We start from the raw sequence: 23,673 nt of genomic DNA on the forward strand, positions 1-23,673 counted from the left end.
TTACTTTTCAAAAAACTCGTTACTAAACCACCATCCTTGACATGAATCCACGACTGTGCGGCAGCTCAGCGGTACCGTATGTAAAGACCATAGCATACTCGCTGTTGTGAATACGATATTAGTTAATAACTCGGGAGAGATGCTTTGTTTGGGGGCAAAGGCAGGGTGTAGTGAAAGCAGTGTTTCCCATAATTAGCCTATAATTTGGTTAATTGTCAACGCTGACCACCACATTAATTAAAAATTTTTACTAGGCATATTTAAAATCATGTTTGACCGAGGAGCTGTATTGAGGAGCAAATATTCGTGCAGCACCTCCTGGCTCGCGCTCTCTTTCTCTCTCGTGAACACCGCTGCACAAACTTGTCCAAAGTCTGTGTTCGGTCCCGTTCATACAGTGTTTACTGGGAGGCTGCTGAGCGCGGTGTCGTTGCACGCTTGGCTCCTGTTCTGGTGCCCAAACCAGCGCCGCTTGCTGAGGCCTAAAACCTCCAGTGCCTGAGTAGAGGTGTAACGTTAAACACAAACACTCCCAGGTGCTGCGAGCTCCCAGTCCGGGCTGAGTCAGCTACGACCACTAGGCTAACTGAGCTTATAAGATCACAGCAGCTACTTAATGGCACTTAGCAGTTACTTTAGCAACAAGTAACACATCTGTTCATCAGCAACCTCCGTAAATCACAGAGAGTTGAGACAGAGTAGCTGGGGGACACGGGGAACTTTAATGTTATTTTATGAGGCCCAACAGTTACTGTGTTGCCTTAGTAGACAGCAGAGGACGCAGACAGAACTAAATAGATTGTGATCTGTAGCACGACAGTAATGATCTCTCTGAAAAGATAGATCGTGGAGACATTTTAATCGTCCACAATCTAATATTGCCCACCCAGTAATAAGTAAAGTAATACTTTAAAGGAGTAATAACTAGTAATATATAATTTCTGAGTAACTTGCCCAACACTGACCATCATAAATTAGAAAAGAGTTACAAACAAACACTCAAACAAAAGTACACAACTTACAGTAAGAGTAAAGTAGTACTCTACTTGTCTTTTGACTGAGTTAAAGTATGAAACAAAGGCAGGAGTTTTTGTATATTTCATAATTAAAGCAATTTAACTCACCATCAGTGAGTTCTCCTTATCTCTAACTCAGCGCAGGGGTCAGAACCTCCATCTGAAAAACAAGAGCATACAAAAAGTAACACCTCATACTATATAGTGTGGGTAAGGTTGCATCCTTCTGTATTTGTTAACTGTTAGAGAGTTGAAAAGTGTTTCAGGTTTTAAATGGACAGCATCCTTACTGCCAAAAACATATTATCCACTGGTCTTCCTCTCTTCACTGTGTGTGGGGTGGAGTGAAAGTGAGACTTTCACCTGTGAAAAACAGCAACAGTCATTTATTATTACTCTGTGCTCTAATAAAAACCCAAGTTGCAGAGTACAAAGACTGCCGGTGAATAAAAGGAGTTTTAAAATGACTTGTCTTGACCTTCCAATGTTACTGGCCTGTATGGATCAGTTACACCATTTTCACTATACTAAAACTAGAGCAATTACACACCCAATACCTCCTTTGCGAGCATTTTCTTTCCTTTCTTCATTTTCTTTTTGTTAAACATATTTCACATACTTGTTAGTGTTGTTTAGATTTTTTTATATAACACTCGGCTAATTTTGTTAGGCCTTTTTTAAATAATGACTGCACATACAGTATAAACACCGTCCGTGGAAATTGTGGTACTGACAGAGGATTAATCAGATAATTGCACACTAATAATTATACGAGGACTGAATATCAACTGCTCTTCTAAAGGTGTAACTGTTTCTACAGTGTATATATTCGCGCAACATCTCTCGCTCACTCTCTCCGTCTCTCATGAACAGCGCTGCACAAATCTCTCCAACACAAAGCTGTCAATGTCAGAGACCCACCTTAGTTGGTATAGGGAATTAAACCTGAACGTGTCACTTACAATCGATGCCGTAGCGGTGAGAGTCGAGCTTTCAGTACAACGTAAACAAAGAAAGCAGCATGTAACCTTTCAGACCCACCGCACAGAAAGAGGCCCATTATTTCAGCGACTTGCGCCGCGCTAGGGCACTTTGTTGCTGTGTAGAGGATCGCGCACCGCACGCCATGCCGCAGTCGAAGTACTTTTGTGCTGAACCCAGCGCAAATCGCTTCTTTTCTGAAAGGTTCTTTATGGAAGAACATAGTCCTTTCAATACCTTCCGTCACTGAACATTTAACGTTACATCTGTGTTGAAAAAATGTTGCCAGGTGTAAAACACTACATAACATCAGGAGCTTTTAGACTTTCAGGACTGTAGGCTACCAATTACCTGCATTTCAGTTATTAATAACACTGCATGAATGATGTCTAGATGAGAGTTGATGACAACAATTCAGTTTATTTCCCTCTTATTAACAGTTTCCCTGGGGAATAAATGAAGTTAATATTCCTCTTATAGTAATAATACTTACATATTATAGAACACAATTGTTAATGTAATTTAATATTAAAAATCAACTTAAGTTATTGCTAGTGAAAATTAATGCATAATCGTGAAACCGTGATTATTTCTGACAATAATCTGTAATCGTTGCATCCCTATTGATGATAGGGCTGGGAAATCTGTCACAATTTAGGGTGCTATGATTACATAACAATAATAATTCCCAATGTATCTTTGTGGGTATAAAATTTTTGTTCCATAGAATTACTTTGAATGACCACATTCATAACAACCTAATCATTAAAACCAATATAATAATCACTTATTTCCATTTGCTTTATTAATACAATCAAAGTACACAAACTGACAAGTATGTAACTGAATTGAATCTTGACTAATAAACTGTTGACATCTTTGAACAGACTCCACTTATTTTTCAGTAGGTCGTTTACTTGTCATCCACTCTCAACGTTTTACCCACATTACGACTGTCGCAGCAAGAACTGCATGGTATCTACAACTTTGCAAGTTGACAAGGCACAGCAACAAACTGACTGCAGTCCCACTGACATCTTGCTCTCAGGATTGGCCAAAAAGTTGCAGTCTCTGCCTGGGACTCTACTTTCATTTAAAAAAGAAATCTGCCATCAACTTTTGTCTGAGAGAACAGAACGAGCAGGGACTGATTTGAGTTCATGCTCAGGACAAAGGCTTTTTTACATAGTCATTTTAGTAGTATAGTGTTGAATAATACAAATAAATTATGTTAATAACTGACAATTAACGTAAAAGTTAATTTACCTTGAAGAAATAGTTTTTTGGGGGAATACATGTATTGTCTTTCTTTCTGAGGGTTTATTGAGAAGATCAAATCACTTTAGTGTGCATGCTAAATATAAATAAATCTATATTATCTAAAGCTAATTGGCTGCTGGCTCTAACTCCATATTTAGTGAATAGACATGACAGTCCTTTACTTTTCTCATCCAGCACTTGGCGAGAAAGTGAATAAGCACACGTACCAAAATGTTGCAACTGTTCTAACATGTCATAATATAACATCCATAACTTCACTAGAAGTTTTAGTCCGTGTACACGGTGACAGCGTGCGTGCTGGTCAGGACTGGTAAATGAAACTGTTGAAACACGAGAGACTGGCTTGTGCTGAGTAGGGATGCAACGATTACAGATTTTGTTGGTACGATTATAGTCAGAGGAATAATCACGGTTTCAAGATTATCATGATTATTATGCATTAATTAATTTAACAACACTAGTAATTACTTAAGTAGGTTTTTAATATTACATTAACAATTATAAAACTATAATATTTAAGTATTATTATTAATATAAGAGGATTATTAACTTTATCTCCCAGGGGAAATTGTTATTGGGGGGGAATAAACTGAACTGTTGTCATCAACTCTCATCCACATGTATAAGTTTTAGTGAAAATGATGATGAATGTTCAATGATGAAAATTGAGAACATGTCTCATGCAGCGTTATTAATAACTGAAATGCAGGTAATTGGTAGCCCACAGTTCTGGAAGTTTATAAGCTCCTGATGTTCTGTTAGTGTTTTACACCTGCAACATTTTCTCAGCACAGACAGGAGGAAGCAACAGGATGTTAAATGTTCAGTGACTGAAGGTCGGCAGAGGACAACGTTCTTCCATAAAGAACCTTTCACAAAAGAAGTGATTTGCACTGTGTGGAAGCTGGGTTCAGCGCAAAAGTTCAGCTAATTTGACTGCTGCTTGCGTGCGAGCTCGTCAAGCTTTGGCGTGGCACAAGCCATTGAAAATAGGCCTCATAGCGCAGCGGTGCTGTCGGTTACACCTGCTTTGTTTGTTTATGTTGTACTGAAAGCTCGATCTCAGTGCGACAGCATTGATTGTAAGTGTCACAATTATATTTAATTCCCCAACAACCTGCCACATTATTTAAGTTATTATGTATTACCTTTACTTACTTATTTTAAAACAATTGTAAAATGGGTCGCCAAATTTACTTGGGCAGCTGTTAATCTACCTGGACGGCCCCCAAGTAAACCCTATGTGTGGGAAACGCTGATTAATTAACCGTGACGTTTTAAAGCACGGTTAATAGTGAAATCCAGCAATCGCTACATCCCCAGTGCTGAGCAATATCCCATTCAGTCAGCTGTTTACCCCAACCCCTTGTAAAATGTAGCTTTTCCACTGCAGGCTATATAAATCCATCTCGCCTGATGTTAGCAGTAAGATTACTGGCAGCTAAAGTTCAGGAACAGCGTTAAGATTAAGTACTGTAAAATAATCACAACTTCTAAGCCTGCAGATATTCAATTTCTGATTAGGGCTGTACGTAACGATTATTTTTCAAGTCAATTAATCAAACGATTATTTTTTCAATTACCCAATTAATCTAACGACTAATTTTCTGTATTCTAAAAGGAAAAAAGTTGCCTATTACTCGATTAACATACCAATTTATCCAAAATAAATATCAAAAACATTCCTAATAAATAAATCTATATTTTAATCATCCTGATGAAGCACATTAGAATAATGTGTGTGTATATATATATATATATAAAAAATAAGAATAGCAGCAAATCTTAAAATGAATCAAATTTCCACGCCATTGATGTGTTGTGATAACAACAATAACAGACATTAATTATTAGGCTACTTTACTTAAAACTTTTAATGTTTTTGACATGGATTAATTTCAATATTGAGTACTGCAGTATGATAATCAAATGCATTTCTGCATCAGTGTCGGGCAAAGAAAACAATTGAAAGGATTCACAGACTGTACAGACAGTCACAGATCGTCTGTAATGTTAGTTTCAGCTGTTTTCTCGCTCATATGTGGCCGTTAATTAAAACAGAAAATATGAAACGGCCGAACGTTCGATGTCTTGAGGTGTAACGTTATGCTACAATGACAGCAGCGGGGCAAAAATTACTTTTAACATGAAAGCGATTAAGAAATACTACGTGTCCTTGTGCTGATGATGTGCCATGCTCGTGTGGCGACAGAAAGTAAATAGGATTTGCGGTGCTGCCGTCAGTGCTCCAGGATACTTTCGCTCACGTGTTCATGCTGCTTCACGTATTCGTGGACAGTTGTGCTGCAGTGAAGCTTTTCTCAGATCACAGAGACTGTCTGTCTAAAATACTTCCAAACTTTAGCTTGTCCGGGGGAATCCTGCCAACACTGGATCGACTATGTTGACGAATTGCCCGAGCCCTAAATTCCTGTTTAATTATCGGTCTGCAGCTGATATTGTTTCATTTAAAAATGTCAGCTTTAACGCTGAATCACAACTACTACTACTTTTACAGTGAAGAAAGAAGTCAGTGTCAGGATGGAGTAAAGAGTTTGTAAAGGCACATACCTGTGTTTGACTCATAGCGATCTCTTCCTGGACCTAACACCAATGAGAATAATGAAAATGATGTCATGTTATACTCTGAACAAAATATAAAAATAACAATGTGTAGTAGTAATATTAAGTGATACAGTACTGCTGCATTTCATATCATATAATACATCTCTCTACACAGTGAGAGAGAGAGAATAAACACATGTTTTAAGTGAATTGGACACCCTGTCATAAATACGAGGTTACGTCTCAAGTCTCCAGTGAGACAATGTGCCATTTGTGCTTTGTTTCCAGATACTGCTTTATACTCAGTAGCGACTATTCAGGACACCTGTACAATCTACTGCAATTCTGTACAACAGGTTCAGTTTCTGACCATTTTGTCAGGAATGTGTAAATTCAGTTCTGTTTATTACTAAGCCTATAGTTCAAGGTGTTGTTACACTGAAAGGTGATTTTGCTCTCCCTGTTTATATATATGAGTAGGGCGGAATATTAAACACATCTGAATATGATGTAGTCCAGTACAACATTTTCACCAACTATGACCTCAGTGCTAAAAAATTTAATTCACTTAACACCTATATGACTGTGTCAAAAAAGAAAACTGATTAAAGGCATCATTAAAGTAGACTTTGTGGCAGCACTGTTGTAATGGATTGTATAAGACTTTACAGGTGTACTTTATAAAGTAAGTGTTACTTTTTGAAAATCCGTTGCAGGCTGCGGGCAGATTTTACCTAATTTTATAAACAAACTGTTGTCAGGAAACATCACGTTTTCTTCTTTTTATGGTGGCAACTGTTATTCAGCTCTCCCTGTCAGAAGCTTTCCCTCCACTAACTAAACAGACAGTCACAGAGGTGGGAGTGAGACAGGCAATAGGAAAGGGTACTAAATCAATCAAGTAGTAGCTGATAAATATTTAATTTTCACACAATAAGCCATGAGAACAGAGCTGCTTTGGGATCAAAATAATAATAAAAAGACTGTGTTACATCTACTTCAGTGTCCTCTCTCAGGTGTAATGTTGGCTCACCTGTCTTGGGCCACATCCGCACTACTACGTTTCTGTTTAAAAGGAGATTTAAACCAAAAACGATCTCCGTCCCCAGCATTTTATCTGCATAACAGAATGGATCTCTGTCTCTGAATACGTGAAGTGGCCGTCCACATAGCCTACACTGAGCATGCGCGTGCCGGTATAAACAGGAAGCACATTGTCTACTTCGCATTAGTAGAAGATTTGTTAAAAGAAGAAGGTACTACTACAGACTAAAAACCACACCAGAGATAGTTCTGCATGGATCTAACACGAGGTGGAATTGTTACTGACAGTAACAGGGGAGTTAAAAGCAGCTGTGGCAGCAGAAAAAACAGACTGGGATTTGTCGCAAAGCAAATACGGCCTCATGCACAGTAGCCTATAAGTGTATTGTTATTTACACAGAAAAAATATTTACAATTTAACAGCACTATTCTGTTGCATCTGCACTAAATCCATTAAATATGCACTTCTGCCATCATGTTAAACCATGTACCTATCAATTGTGTGCTGGAGATCTGACTGGAGCGGTTCCGGAGCCACTCAATTAAAGTTAGAGCTTGCTGTTTTCTTCCATTCAAATAATATTGCACATTAACATCATTTGACAAGAAGCAGAAATATCTATAAATCTTACCTGCTCTGAAATTGCCTCTTGCGTCGGTTAAGATGAAGTCTTCGTCTTTAAATTTTTCAAACAAATCTCTCCAAACTCCTGCTAACAAATCTCTCCAAACTCCGGCCACTCTCTGTTTTCTTCTGCTCCTCTCTGCTGCGCTGCTGAAAGGTTGGGGGAGGGGGGCAAGTTCCAGGTGCAGGGGGGCGTGTCCCTCCGCTGATGGCCCATTAATTAAGCCTGAGCCGAGAGGCTGCAAAGTCACCACAATATTCTCCACTTCTCAGCTCTGACACAGAGGCCTGTGTTACAGGCTACAGTGTTTAAAATAAAGCAAGAAACACATTTATCAGTGACAGTAGAAACACCAGGCTTTACATACTGTTAGAAGTAAAATTTCATATATTTAAAATTTTACTTAACTAAAAGTATAAAAGTACCATAAGCAAACACCGTAATTTAATTGTTGACTGTATTTTATTCATCTAAATCTGAAATGCAGCTAGTAACAAAATCTATACAATTTTAGACGTATAAAGAAAAATGGTGGTTTTAGAGAGTCTTGAATCTGTGGAACTGTACAGGCCACTTTGTGTGTATTTGTATATGGGGCAGCGGAGGTTTAAGGGGGACCTCAACACTGTCAGGAGAACTGTCTGTGTTCCCTCCACATTTGCCCAGGTTCTGGCTAAGACATCATAGGAAGAGACTTGAGGGAGATGCTTTGCTCAGTCTTATTAATGGCTCTTTTTTGTCCTCAGGAGATAAAAAAGGATGCCCTGAGCACATTTTGAATACTGTACCTTCTGTTTTAAGTGCAACAACTTTTCCAGTGCACCATCCAGCTGATAGTTACTTTAAATATAGTACAATGGTCCCTTACTCAAGAAAAGTAGAAATAGATATTTATCACAAGTCCTCAAAAAGGTATAAAAGTATTCCATAGTCATAGTGAATATACTTAAGTATCAAAAGTAAAAGTGCTCATTCTGTATGACATTGTAGTACCTCAGTTCATGCATGCATTCTGTCCTTAATGAATTAATCTCCAAACATCAGTGGTTGGTGTTCCAGTTATGCTGGCTGTAACAAAGTTGTGCAATATTTTCATTGACAAATAATTATTTTCTTCATCTCAGTAACTTTATAGGGTTCAGATAAACAGCAATAAATACAATACAGGATTTAAAAATGTAGGGGAGCAAAAGTATAAAGCCCCTAAAATGAAAATACTTAACATTTACAGGAATCATATGTGAGGTTTCTTTGGCTCTTTCTCTGGTCTCATATGGTGCAATGTTCAGGGTACTTAAATTAAATTAGACTTATTCAAGATCAGTTAGAGATCTCTTGTTTTGATTGAGGAAGATATAAATGAGATGATATGTGGTTGTTTCTCCTGAGTTGAATTTAAGACGTAGGAGAAAAAATCCTTTGGTCTCACCTTAGTATAAAAGTAAATATTTTCTATTGAGGAGAAATTAAAGAAACACCTATATCTCTTCTTGGATTTTGCTTTTCTCTGTGCAAGCACCTGCAATGTAATCAAATAATCTACAAAGTAACAAATGTGAATCATTTTGGTTGGGAGGGTGGAGGTGGGTGCCATTATAAATGTACCTGAGCTGCCATTTCAGTGACTGACATGTTTTTATCTTATGTAAAACAGGACATGATCCTGGATCATAGTAAAGATTTTCTCCAAAATGATTGTTGTAAAACTCTCCCTGCTCTCTAAAACCATTTTTAAGGAACGAAGGCAATCCTTAGTGTCATTAGTCATTAGTATGCAGGCCATAATTTTCCTTTGGTGAGTTATTGTGTAGGCACAGAGTCTCTAAGACCAGCTACAGGTACCACTGAGGAACTAGGAGAGCAAAGAGGACCCAGGAGAGAGGTCATGTCCGTGTGACCGAGCTGCGTGATGTGGCTGTGGAGGCTGCTCAGTGACTACCATAGTATTTGACAGGCTGAGGTCTTCTATCTTGTCCCATTCAGTAGCATAGCCAGGAACACCAGACAGGACACTGAGGATTCTCCTTGGAGTCAAACAGGTTGGTGACCAGCTGTCCAAAGTGCTGCCAAAGTTAGATCTGTCCAAATACAGGTGGAGATGCCGCTCACTCCAGTGGCTCCCTGAACATCACACCCTCTGGGCCTACTGTATCCCTGCCCTGTAGCTGCTGAGGCAACTAAAGCTGTGCACGCTTTCACCATCTATTGTATGTGTGTGTTTTAATGAATAAGAGGTTACAAGAAACAACATTTATTTGTTAAACACAGTAGCAATATCTGTCCAAGCACTGTCCTCCAAAAGCATGTATATTTAAGTTTTCATGTTCCCTCTCAGGTCACAGTGCTGTAACCACATGTGTAAATATTGTGAGCAGGGCCAGTGTGGAGACAGCTGAGGTGAATTAACGCAAAGTAGTCTGTGTGTTGGAAAAACTAAATTCATAAATCATTTAGGTCAAATTTTTCAAATCATGTTCCTGAAAATAAACTTTCCCCTCCTCTCTAGCTCCCTATGTAAGCTGTCACCAAGCTGTGTCTGGTTACCATAAAAAAGATCACAGATCAAATTATTACTTTACAGTTGACTCTTTTTTTTGCTGGTCTCTACAGACAACTCTCAATTTTAGATTTATTTTCTGCTGTTCTTCTCTTACCCTGGGATTACTTGCTTTAGATAGATCTTGGCTTCATTACATTTTTCCTTAAGAGACATTTAGGTTTCACAGATCAGAATTCATTAGCCTAGCTCAATAGCTCAGCAAAAAAACAGGTCTGATAGATGCACGAATCTGAGGCTTGAAAGAAGGCCTGAAGTGCTTGGGTTATGGCTAAAAAGACCAACTCATTCTTATTTACAGGTCATCCAATACTGCATAGACTACTATTACACAACCCTGAAGATGGGTTTGTAAATGTATTTATTCTTGGTTTTAAGATTTTATATCAGCATGACAATTATAATCTGTTCTGTTAGCTAGAGTAAGCATAACACAGAATAATAAAAATAATAAAAGGTAATAACAATGAGATACAGAATAAATTATTTTTAAATGGGAAATAAAACAGAAATGAAATATTGACATTACAAATTAATTATAGGATTTGCTATGGACAAATAAATTATGTGTAGAAAATATATAAAGATAAGAAATGAAATGTGACGTGGGGGCTGAATGCACAATAAAAAGCCCATTCTGATGATATGTGATATATATATGTATGTATATATATATATATATATTATATATATTATATATATATAATATATATGTATATATATATGTATGTATATATATGTATGTATATATATAGTGTATATATATGTATGTATATATATATGTATGTATGTATAATATATGTATGTATGTATTATATATGTATGTATATATATATGTATGTATATATAGTATGTATATATATATATGGTATATGTGACAAGTGCAGGGATTACATAAGGGAATAAAAGTCCAGTTTGATGACCCCTTCTCTTAGCAAAAGTGATTTTATAAGTAAATATCCTCAGCCAGATATTGTTAGAATATACAATTAAATGAGCACCATCATATTTTACAATCACAGGCTGTAAAACACCCTTTCTCAACAGAAATAGTGGCCTTTGGATTCATTTCACGGCCGACTGGCAGAAATTTGAAATGGAATCAAGCCATCTTACGGCAGACGGCCCAAACAGAAATGGAACGCGCCCAGTCCACTTACGTGGATCGAGAGAGGGAGGGGGAGCGAGAGGGGGGGAGAGAGATACGTTAATCAATTGAAGCTTTGGCGTTTTGTGAACATGAGCTTATTAACTTATTAAATCGCCATAAAACAATCAAATTCGGAGCAAAGCAAAGCTAGTGAAGGTTAAAGTTACGTTAGCAGCGATGCTAACGCGCAGCTGCACCTGCAAGCAGACGTGAGCAGCGTGAGGACCGGACAGGATGATGGACAGAACTTTAAATCAGGGAGAGATACTGGTGGAGGAGAAAGTTAATAGATGATTTAAAAGTGCTTTATTTAAATGGACACGGAGCTGCCAGAACAAGAAGCAGGGGAGAGGATGCTGAGGCTATATAGATGTTTAATTAACAGAAAGGTAAGCATGTGTTTTTATTAACGTTATTCCGTAGTGTTGGATGTTGATTAATTATCTTGAGAGAGTGATGAGCAAGTGGGCGTTTGTGCTGTGAAATTATAAGAGTTGACTAACTTAATGCAAACTTATGTAAGTCCCATGTTGTGGGCATGATGCCTGAATGTAATATTTTGGCTTATTGCTGTAAATACAGTGGTGGAAGAAGTACTCGATTTTCCTACTTAAGTAAAAATGCAGATACCACATAAAAAAGTTACTCAAGTAAAAGTAAAAAAGTACCTGGTTTTAAAATATACTTAAGTAATCAAAAGAACTACACATCAAAATCTATACACAGTATTTATTTTTAAATTCACTCCAGACAGCATTATAAGTTACAGTGAATCACAATAAGGAAGAGTACAAGTGGATATTTCCTATACTGTGGGAGGATTAGCCTGTGTTCTGCTCTTGTAGTAGTTTCCCCCTTCAGACCGACCTCATTTTGGACTTTGGGCATGTGCACGGGTTGTGTTGGACAAGGAGGTCAAAACTAACTGAAACACTTCTCAATTCACAATCTCATCAAAAATCCACATGTTAACGTCTGCACCTCTGATAAAGTGCAACTCACAGTCCCACACAGAGCGAGGTTGGCTTCAGTTTTCACATGTTTATATTGCAAAGCTCTAGCAGCTACGTTAGCACTCGGCCACAGACAAAAACAGAGCTGCTGCACAGTCACACCTGACACAACAATGCTCTCACTACAGTCCTCCCTCTTTAATTAGCCTGAATAGAAACCTCTTCTAGAAAAGTCCAGAGCTGATTTGAACAGACCTCTGGGCACTAACTCAGTCCTCATGAAGTCTGTTAAGACCGGGGGCCAGTCTGCCGGGTCATTTGGTGAAGCAGCAACTGTTCCGTTAGGGTCTGATGCTGGCTGTTCATCTCTGGCTGCGCTGGTACTGGCTGAGGCTGCCTGTGTTTCACCTGGGTCTGTGGGACCCGCTAAAGACATCCGGACCGGGTCTGTGCTCGCACTGACTGAGGCCGGATGTGGATCAGCTGGGCTGACTGGCTGGAGTCTGTTCTTGTACTGGCTGATGATCCCAAATTTACTCCACTGACAAACTTAAGCAAAGCCCTTGTCAATGTAATGCAAATCCACTGCTTCCCATCTTGCATTAGTCCAGAGTTGGAAATAAACTTCACTGTCTTGTTTTAAAATGATGTATGAGGAGTGCCCTCACATCCTGTCTGGACTGGTTCACAGATGTTTATTGCTGGAATGCGTGAATAAAATTTTTTAGGCCGTGAATATGAACGCATTTCCACGTGCAATGCGGTCATCTTTTCCGAGCTGCAGTTTATAAACACTGTGGCCCGTCTGCATCTATCAAACATAATAAATAGTTGTATTTTTACTCAACATTGTTCTGTCACAGTCTGGCAAGAAACCAAGACACGACAGACAAGAGCTGCGCTTCTCAGCTGGTTAGCAGGACAGACAGACAGAAATTCACAGCAGCTACACATTAACTGAACATTAGGCTACTGTTACTGTTACCTGCTGACATCAGACTCTGAGAGGAGCGAACACAAGTTTACCTGCCTGCTGTTCCTGCACTTCACTCTCACTGAGCTTCTTTCTCTTCTCGTGCCTAGAAGGATAGTCCCTCTTCATCCTCTCATTTGACACGACAGTGAGGCGGGGCCGTCCACCTCTGCGCAAGACTGACTTTATTACTATCCCTGTGTAAGCCGGTGTCGCATCTGCTGGGTTAATTCGCGCAGAGTCAGCTTTATTAGTTCACATTTGTTTTTCAGTGCTGCAACCGGGGTGAGATCAGTGCTATCCACTGGCCCACCGTGCCGCCCAACAATGCACCAATATATGCACATATTGTTTATTGTGTCACTGTTGTTTAGTTTCAGCACATGTATTACCTGTGTGCCAGGTACTGTCTATAACCTACTGGGTTCAGTAGCTGACAGATGTTGTGCAAAGTTAACGTTAGTTACCACTGAAAGGAAGTATTTCCTGCCTGCGGGAGTGTAAGCATTCAGTGGTGACAGCGGAGCTTCGAGTTCACCAAAGTAGATGAAAAATATAACGTGGATTGTTTAATCTATCCTTTCAGTATTGTTGTTTTATCAACAAGGTTTTGCAAAGCAAGCTAACATATGGCTTCTGCCTTCTGTAGGCTAACATTATGTGTTATTGAATCAAGAATGTATAAACAAGAAACCACATTTTTTCTCTCAGTAAAGCAAACATTTAGGTAGGTAGGTAGGTTTTATTTTCACAATATAACAAGTTGTAGAGTGAAATTGAGTTTTATAACTCCCTTCTGCTACATAGCAGACAGGAAACAATTAATTATAAAAATGGCAACAGAAATAAACTATCATCACTGGAGCAGTGCTGAGGATGAACTAGAGTTTAAGAGTCTGATAGTTTGGGGGGGAAAGCTGCTCTGCAATCTGGTGGTGCAGCAGCAGAAACTTCTATATCTCTTCCCAGAAGGCAGCAGGGTGAACAGGCTGTGGCTAGGTGGGAACTGTCCTTTAGTATCCTTTGGGCTCTGCAGGCACCTCACCTCACTGATATCACTGATGCTCGGGAGATGGGTACCAATGATCTTCTGTTGATCTTCTGAGTGTTTTAATCACCCGCTGCAGAACTCTCCGGTCCTGGGCTGTGCACATCCCATGTTAGTGACGTTTCCAGTCTGGATGCATTCTGTTGCTCCCCTGTAAAAGCTGACAAGGACTTGGCGTGGGAATTTGGTCTTCTTAAGCTTCCTCAAGAAATCCAGTCGTATCTTAGCTTTCTTCACCAGCGTGGAGATGTGAGACGACCATGTCAGGTTCTCTGTGATGCCGATTCCCAGGATCTTGAAACTATTCACCTGCTCCACCTCAGCTCTACTGATGCCGACAGGAGTGTGTGTCTTTATCTCCTTCTTCCTAAAATCAATGAGCAGCTCCTTGGTTTTGCTGACGTTGAGCGGTAGGTTGTTCTCTGAGCACCACTCTACAAGATTATGAATTTCCTCCCCATATGAAGTCTCATCCATGTCGGGGGATGCAGTCGTGGGTGTACAGCGTGAACAGGAGGGGGTTGAGCACACAGCCCTGGGGGGCTCCCGTGTTGAGCACTAGAGTTGTGGAGGTGAGTCCGCCAATCCGAACTGACTGGGGCCCGTTCGTGAGAAGTCCACTATCCAGTTGCAGAGTGTTGTATTTAAACCCAGAGTGCTGAATTTGCTGATCATTTTCTTAAGGGACATTGTGTTGTACGCTGAGCTGAAATCCACAATCAGGATTCTGAAGTAGGTGGTGTTTTTCTCAAGGTGTGTATATATTAATACATATAAATAGATCTGTTTTAAAGTTGAGAGTCTAACAATGTTGTAGGCAGTCAGCAATCAATGTATAAATGGATTTCTCTGAAAATACTTACTTCTTTGGAGAAGCTATAACTGGCCATATAGACTAGTAATAACCTGGTTGGGGATAAGGTTAGGTGAGGTGTTTCTGTGTTTATTGCGAGATCTCTCTATGAAAGTGATTTGTGTTTTGGATTCTATTCGCTCATGAGTTCAAGCGAGCACGTGTACGAGCGCACGCCTGGTTGCAATCTTAAAACCGCAACATGAGTGGCCGCTGGAAATTCCATAATGCCCCTTTAATGTTAACATTAATTCCACACCCAAACTTACAGCTCCATTAAATAAAATAGAAAGTTCAATTAACTTAACGTTATGTTACTGCAATTTTTGTTTCAAGATTCACCACTTATCAGATATTAATTATGAAGCAGCTGCCGGGTCAGCAGACAGACACAGCAATCCCTCAACAGCCTCTTGTAACGTTAAATTTGGTCTTATACAAGTGAACTGCACTCACCACATTCAGAGCTACAACTGAAGAGTCTGTGTAAAATGTCACATAAAATATCAGCGCTAACGTATTGCATCCAGTCCAGTCCTGAACAGTCTAATGTCAAAGCTGCAAGGAAAATTGAGATCTGGTGTCAAACTAAACATTCTCGAATCGATGACAGTCCTTCATTTCAAAATGGAGGTTTGTGGTGGTTTTCGCGGTCTGTTAATATTACTGTATTTAGATTTAGAGTAATATTTTCCCAGAATGCATTGAAAATCTACAGTAACATACTGTCCACCGCTTATACAGTTGGAAACAGTTAAAAATACAGTAATAATACTTAAAAGTATAAAATAAATTCAGTGTATAGTCTGACGATGTTATAACTGACCATGGAGTCGATCACTTGGTCATCCATGTTACTGTTTGCAGGCCTGCATTAACCTGCAGTTAGGCCTGAGCCTCAGAGGTTTTGTAGGCCCACAATAAAAACAATAAAAATGTCTAATGACCACGTTTATCTATACTTTGCGCGACAGTAAGCATGATCGGTATGCGTACAGTAAAGGCAATGAGTCACATTATGACCTTATGAATCTTTTCTAAGGAAGATGCTCCTACCAATAGCTACGGAGTCAACACTGTAAAATCAAGATCACAGTAATAATTAGTTGATCAGCAAACACATGAATGCAGCATTGTAGACAATATTTTGTCCTTGTAATCCACGTTTCCATTGCAAATGATAGCCTTTAGATATTATTGGAAACTATTCAGAATCCCCCTCCTTAAAGGGGAAGGGGATTAGTATCGTAATCATTTAATATTGCATTGCAAATAAATTTTCATACACACAAAGCGATTACAGTACTGGTCCTTCCAGGCTGGACATGCATTCTGCCATAAAACGTATCCGCCCTCTATAATGCACAGATGTTAATCTGATTCCAGTTATTTTGATTTTACAGTGTCACATTTTAGGGTCTAGTTCTAGCTTCCAAACAGTAACATGGATGATGAGCAAGTGATTAAATCCGTGGTCAGTTTTATCATTGTCAGACTATTGCAAAAAAATTTTGCTATAAGATAAATATAAAGTTCAACATAATGTAAATGTAAATCTGGAAGCCATGCATTAGCTTGCTTTGCAAAACCTTTTTGATAAAACAACAATACTAAAAGGATAAATAAACAATCTACATGTTATATTTATCAGTTACTTTGTTGAACTCGAAGTTCCTTCACAGCTGAATGCATGCGCTCCAACTGTCGGGGGAACGCCTTCTATCTGTGGTACCTACCTTGGCACGACACCGGCCGATCAGCAGCCTCTCTGTGCTGATACTGGAAATGTGCATGTGTATTGTTGTGGGTTACAGTCAAATGTGTCGTTTGACTTTCCAACAGCCATATACAGTATGTAATTTTGGGACACTTGACAATAAACCTATTTTGTCATTTAGGTATGAGGATGTGTTGCAGCAATGAACCATAATATACAGCTACTGCATTGATGATGCAGGTGTCATGCTTAAACTCATATTTTTATTTAAAAAGAAACAATATTTTAATTCAATTGATATTCTATAACATATATCTTACTCAAAACACAAATTACTTACATTTTGATAACAAATAAGTACTTACTAGGAGTAGAAATATGCAAAAAAATATTATCCTCTGAGGGTATCAAAATCACCAGGATTTTTTGCAACTTACAACTCAGCAGGGACATGTCACAAATGTGTTTCAACTCAATACACATCTGACTGGCTTACAATAAAAAGTGAAATTTATATAACAAGCTGCTGCATTGGAAGAAACATCTTACAGCAAAAAAAGTGATGATGTCTTTATAACAGACATTTCTCACTAATGGGCAATACACAAAGAGGAAATCAATTTGGAATTTAAAAATTGAGCATTTTATATTTAAAGTAGATCTCATGCAGATGTCTATGAAGATTCTCAGTCATCCAGGTCATAGTTATCCAACGAAGGTTAAAATGAAGGGCAACTGGACTTGGTTGAAGCTTCAACCAAGTCTAGTTCGTTGTATAGATCTCATGCAGTCTGAAAATCCTTCTACAGTTTAATGTTACTATTAAACAGTAGTTTAATGTTATAAGTGAGTTAAACACATTATAACCTTGTTAAATATTTAAAAACTAAGGGATAGTAAAATAAAACAAAATGAAATTTCATAATATGTATTTTATTTTACCTAAAAAACCATGAGACATGTCTTTCTCTAGTTAAAGTTGCTCCTGTGCAATAAATCGGTTATGTCAATAGAGGGCGATAGAGAGCAAAAAGTGTGTGTATTCAGAGTACGTACACACACCGAAAATCCACACACATTTTCGATTTTGGCATCTTTTTGAGGACCTCTCTGAAACTTTGAGAGAAGCATATAAACAGACTCTGGAGGCCATTACAGTGAAAATAAAGTGAGGACCGGCCTAAATGTCCTCACTTTGCAAAATGGTCCTCACTCCAAAGGTTAAAAACCCTTGCTTGTCCTCACAAAGATAGCTGTACAAACACACACACACACACACCAGTCTTCCTCTAAGTTCAGAGGAGCTGCTCTGTGAGCTGAGACAATGTGAAACGTATAGTCCAAACAAAAGCCGAGAGAAAGACAAAGAATGAGTGGGACGGGAGTGAGCAAGAGAGCTGGAGATGAGACAAATGTCTGCGGCATCACGAAAGGGCAATTAAACGCTTAGTCATGAAAGAACATGGCATCCTTTTATTGCCTATATTGTGTCATTCCAAATATGACACAATATAAGCAACAAAAATATCCTATCATTGTCTGATATGTTTTGTTGTTTTGTCATTTCTCATTGATCGTCACCCTTCACAAACACTGTTTCCTTTGAAAAGTGTTTCCTCGAGATGAGCCATGGAAAACATTTCTTTAAATTACTGCTTACTTCCAAGGTAACTCAAACAATAAATAATATACGGTGTTTACTGAAAACTGTTTTAGATTATGTTCTTTGAACGTGCTCTGATAAACTTAAGGTGCTGCGTGTTGGACCAAAGATGGCTAGCATGTGCAGATATGTCTTCACTACACTGGTTTGAATGGAGGCTGATGGAGACAACATGTGTAGCAGACATTTGAAGAAATGTTGCACTGCACCATAGATATGTATGGTGTATTTAGGACGAGTGTTTCATCAGTGCAGAGTTATGACACCAAAACATATAATAGAAATTAGTTAATCACGGAAAGATCCCACAAGCCCACATGTATTCAAATCTTAGAGGCTTCAGAAAATACTTGATTGCCTTTGAAATTATAATACATATGTTCATGACTCTGACGGGGATGATTTCTCATAATTGCATCATTGGAGGACCAATCTAATCAACAATTAAGAGCTGAAATTATGCTTTTTACATTAGAAAGCATGAAAGGCTGTAAAGGTTGTAGCTGCAGTAGAGTAGTAATTTAAAATTCAAATTAGCTTTATTGGCATGAATTTATAGCAACAATATTGCCAAAGCTATATATAAAGGATATAGCTGTACAGCTGGTTCAGCAGTAACCACTGAAACATTATGGCTGTGGCATTGCTAAAAGTGTAAGTGTACTAGAATAGAATCGTTTTGATTCGAATTGAACAGAATAGCTTTTAGCATTATAGTATGTTAAGGTCAGAAGAGTTGCCTTATCTTGTGTGTTTTGACTGTAAAGTGAAAACAAGCTTGATATTTATTTAATGATGGTACAACTGTGGTCAGGACAGACAGTAATGTGATCTGCATCAAGGCATTAAGGTAGGTTGACCAGGTAAGACGAGGAGATGGATTTCCCCATTTACAAGCATCTAATTACCTTATCATAGCTCTGTAAGTACAACATTAGATTTCGAACTCCTGCATTATTCTTTACCCTATATGCGTTTCCTTTTTTCTTGCTCCCACTGTTTCTTCCACCCTATTTCCCCCAGGGTCTTTCTGAAACCCCTAAATAATGCACACCGAGTGAAGGGCTTAAAGGGGCTGTATGATGGATCACTCCTCTTTCTGGAGCCGTTGTATTCTTCTTGTACTAAAGCTTATTTATCATTTCCATAATGACACTGCTCTCAGGTGAATCTCTAAATATCTATATTTACACCAGACGACCTTTTAAAAGAACTCTTTTTTCCCTGTGATCCAGTTTTTAGTGTGTGACGTCACAGCAAAAATGGGTCACATGCCTGCTTTGAGACTTTTTTTGTGAAAGTTTATTTACAGGGGGATCAACCAATTGTCAGTTATAGTATTTTTCCAATGTTGCACAAAGTCTTACTTTTGAACTCACACTTTTACAGAAATTCAGCCTGTAATTGATTGTAATGCAAATGTGGAAAAGCTTGAAAAAGAGCCAGTTTTTTCAACAAACTTTAAATATGCATTTTCAGCCCTTTATGAGAAGGTTTATTGATTGTTTTAAATAACTTTGGCCTGGGAAAGGAGAGAAAATGCCCCTGAGAGGAAATTATATTCTCACTAGCATGACAAACAAACTATACGTCTACATAAAGTCTACTCATAAGATAAAATTAACCTTTAATGATCCCCACGGGGAATTCCAGCAATAGGAACAAAATATTTAAGAACACAACAAATAGTTATGATTGAATTTACATTTTCGCCACCTGATTGTGATTGTGCTTCATTAAGGCAGGTTGACCAGGTAAGACGAGGTAACATTAACACGTTCCTATATTAATGTACACATTGTTTATCCAGCTGTATAGTGTAGCATTATAAAAGCCACAAACAGTGAACATTTACCAAGGTGAGGGACACTTTCCACACTCTGCGACTGTGTTGCCCATCAAGTCTGTTCAAAACAGAGTCAGAGTGCTGTTATTGAAGTGTTTCATGTTTTCTATTTTCATGTTTCAAAATCAGTAGCATACGCAGTAGGATCACAGCTAACAAGCTGGCACATTTCTCATTCAAATAAACAGCAGGCTTCCAAACCATGTTTAACAGCCACTCTTTGCTGGAGTTAAATCATCCTTTCACCTCTTGCCACAGAAGTAGGTGACAGTGTGTGGAAAGTAACACATAATGCTTATAGTTGTCACTGCAACTTATAGAGTAAGAGACTGGAAAATGAGGGACTGGAGAGGTTCTTTGAAACATTTTATTTTCTATATGAACAAGACTAAGAGTCTACAGCCACGCTAGAAGCTCTGTGAAGCTTCCTTAGGCACAGCAAGGCTTTTAGTTAAATGTCTACATGCTAACACGCTCATAATGACAGTGCTTGCATGCTGATGTTTAGAAGGTGCATGGTGAATAGCAGGTATAGTGCTAAATGACATCTAACACCTGGGGACATGTAAAGGACCTATTTTCTTCAACACACCAATCTAAAGCTCCTATTGGATGAAAATAATGTGTTCATTACATCATAAATAATTACACATACAGTATTATTAGAAAGTTAACAAATGTGAATTTATGTTTGTCTATACAGCAAGAGGAGATGAGCATTGTTCCTTGCTCATATTATTTAGTTTCCTGGGAGAAGTAACATATGTACTGTTCAGTCTTATGTACACACCCATCACTGAGTTAAAGTTAATTAAATGAATGAAATATCAGCCTAGCAAGTCATTGTTCAACAGAAATGCTACATATGAATGCATAGAGTGAGTCACAACTGGCATTAATGTTAAAATAGTCTGCTGCTGCCCTCCCATCAGTGGTCAATTATAGTGAGGACAGTCATTTATCACTGAGGTAAAATAGTCTCCACAAAGAGAATAGAGAGAATTTTTATTTACTGTGCATCAGACAGTCTGATGCGGTAATGAATGTGAGGCAGCCCTCAGAGAACCAAACAGACGACTTTTTTGCAGAGAGGTGGAAATAAATAATATTTGTAGATCAGTTTATGTTAAAAGTTGCATTGCCGATTCATTAGCTGATTGACTTTTTTTATACTGAACATTGTGTCATATTTAAAGTCACATGATAATATTTTGTCAGTGACATCTCAAATGCACAGCAAAGTCCATTCATCCTGCTAAAGTCATAGGTGAGAGGAGTGAACCATAGACTGTATAAAACAGGAGTGAACTTGCTGAACTGCATAAGGCTTCACTACTTAGTAAGGTGTGACCCCTGGTGGCTAAAGAGTGTAGGGAGTCCACATTTTCTTACCTGCTTTAAGTCTTTCTCTCTCAGTAAACTTGACTGTTAAAGGGAGGCTCCTCTCAGTGCGGCCTTTCTCAAGTTTTCCAACATGATTTTACAGGATGAAGGTGACTGATTTCAATGATATGTATAGTTTTATTTTTTTATTGTGTTTTTTTCTGAGGCTCATTTGGCAATTCCAACTTGAAAAAAAGTCTGCTTATTTTCAGATGATTATATTGATCAGAGATACTCATGAACTAGTGAGTTTATTTACGTGTGAAAGGGCTACTCCGGACAATGCCCCGACCTGATTCTCAGGACGTTGTCTGGAGTTCATAGTCAGTCATGAGACAGTTAGTCAGACAGAAACCAGAGTTAATGTCCAGAATTACTCACAACAGTCTGTCTTCATACTGGATTTTAGGTCTATTTTTTTGTAGACAACTTAGTTTAGCTCATTCGGATGTTGCTGCAGCAGACTTGTCTTCCCACTGTGTCTCCTCGTCTGACCCTTTATCATTCATGGGATTACTTTACAGACAATCTCCCTTGAGTATTCCTTTACAAACCTTATTTTCTGTGTTCGTCACTCATTTGACCCTGTGGCACTGTGTAGCATCTCTGACTGAAACATATATGCACTTTCTCTCTGTCCCCAGCAGAGTAAGGACACACAGTACCACCGTTTATATAGGACATGTTCGTCCCATGTTTAAACTGAGACCATTTATTTCTACCAGGACACTGTTCCCCCTTTGAAGACACCACATCCCAGACGACTGAAGCTGGGGTCTCGTGTCAGCCTCCGGACCAACATTACCCAGTAAAACATGCACACTTTCCTTCGCTCTGTGTCCACTGGGCTCCATCATGTGGCGATGGAGGACAAAGAAAATGACTTCAAAAAGTCCTAGAAGAGAGGACACTGTGCTTGTCAAGGTAACTCAGTCCAGAGTGTGAAATTAAAAAAATCTGATAAGGTCTACATTATGAGCTCCGGGGTGTTACAGCTCCGTGATATAGAGCACTGTATCACCAGAGAACCACACTGAACTGTAAACGCATTCCCCTCTGAGGTTATCAGGAGTCATGTTTGCTGATCCCCATTTTTGATTTTTCACTCTCTGCTGGTAAGTGGAGCAGAACATAAAATATACTTTAGTCCCCACAGAATATATCAGCTACAGAGGGCTTTTCAAGTACATTTGGACTATAGCCAACTCACTGAAATGAACCACATTATTCAAGTGGAGGCCTATCATCCAAGCAACCTAATTATCAAGTTACCAGACTGTATAAGAGACCTAACTTTTATTTACTGCTGTTCTTTTACGGTTTCAAATGACTAATTGAGGAAACAAATTAAATGTTAGACCATCTGTACTTTAGCTTACTCTTGTTTATAAAATTGTATTAACAGGTTTTGAAGCATTCACTGTACATACAGATGAGTGAGTCCATGTTTGAAACACAAGTGCCACTTTTGGGCTGTTAGTAAAGAACACACACAAAACGAAGTACATGCAAAATGTCTGTGGTCAAAAGGAGATTTTCTAATTCAAACTAGAGCAGAACAATTAAACAGTTTTGTACATCACAGTTTTGTACATGTCTGTAGTCTGACAAGCACAGCTCAGTATTCTGTCAATTGATGTAATGCTGTAAATGAATCTTCGCCCCCATCTGCATTTCACTGTCACTATTATCAATATCTTGAATAAATCCACAGGTACATGAGAGAAATGCATTTTTCTGCTCAGATTTCTAAATAGAAGGGAAACAAACAAACCAAACTGCCCTTATAGAAATATCAAAGCAAACCAGATATTCCACGATCTTCTAATAAGTGCAGCTCCAGAATGTTGGATAGTTTAATAGCATTCTGAGTCTATTAATTTAAATGAAATTTGGAATAAATAATAACACATTTGAGATTTAATGCACAGAGTACTACAGTTATTAAATAACCATCCAGAATAACTCAAAACACACACCACCAATTATTCTTTGCTCCCAATTTATATTTACTTAC

At 38.4% G+C, this 23,673-nt stretch overlaps 2 long non-coding RNA genes across 2 annotated transcripts; one reads left to right on the top strand and one right to left on the bottom strand.

Moving 5' to 3' along the window:
* Positions 1–1,023: 1,023 nt before the first annotated feature.
* Positions 1,024–8,616, bottom strand: LOC119916587. The gene is made up of 3 exons (XR_005447115.1): positions 7,520–8,616; positions 5,850–5,882; positions 1,024–1,176 (listed from the first exon to the last, which is right to left on the bottom strand). It is a non-coding gene; the product is annotated as an uncharacterized LOC119916587 (long non-coding RNA).
* A 10,537-nt stretch (positions 8,617–19,153) lies between these two features.
* LOC119916096 lies at positions 19,154–22,481 on the top strand. The gene is made up of 2 exons (XR_005447069.1): positions 19,154–19,277; positions 22,382–22,481. It is a non-coding gene; the product is annotated as an uncharacterized LOC119916096 (long non-coding RNA).
* The last annotated feature ends 1,192 nt before the right edge of the window (positions 22,482–23,673 follow it).

The sequence above is a fragment of the Micropterus salmoides genome, unplaced genomic scaffold, assembly GCF_014851395.1.
Source record: "Micropterus salmoides isolate LMB-PRFRI ecotype aquatic unplaced genomic scaffold, ASM1485139v1 Ms_hic_scaffold_21, whole genome shotgun sequence".
Lineage (NCBI taxonomy): Eukaryota > Metazoa > Chordata > Actinopteri > Centrarchiformes > Centrarchidae > Micropterus > Micropterus salmoides.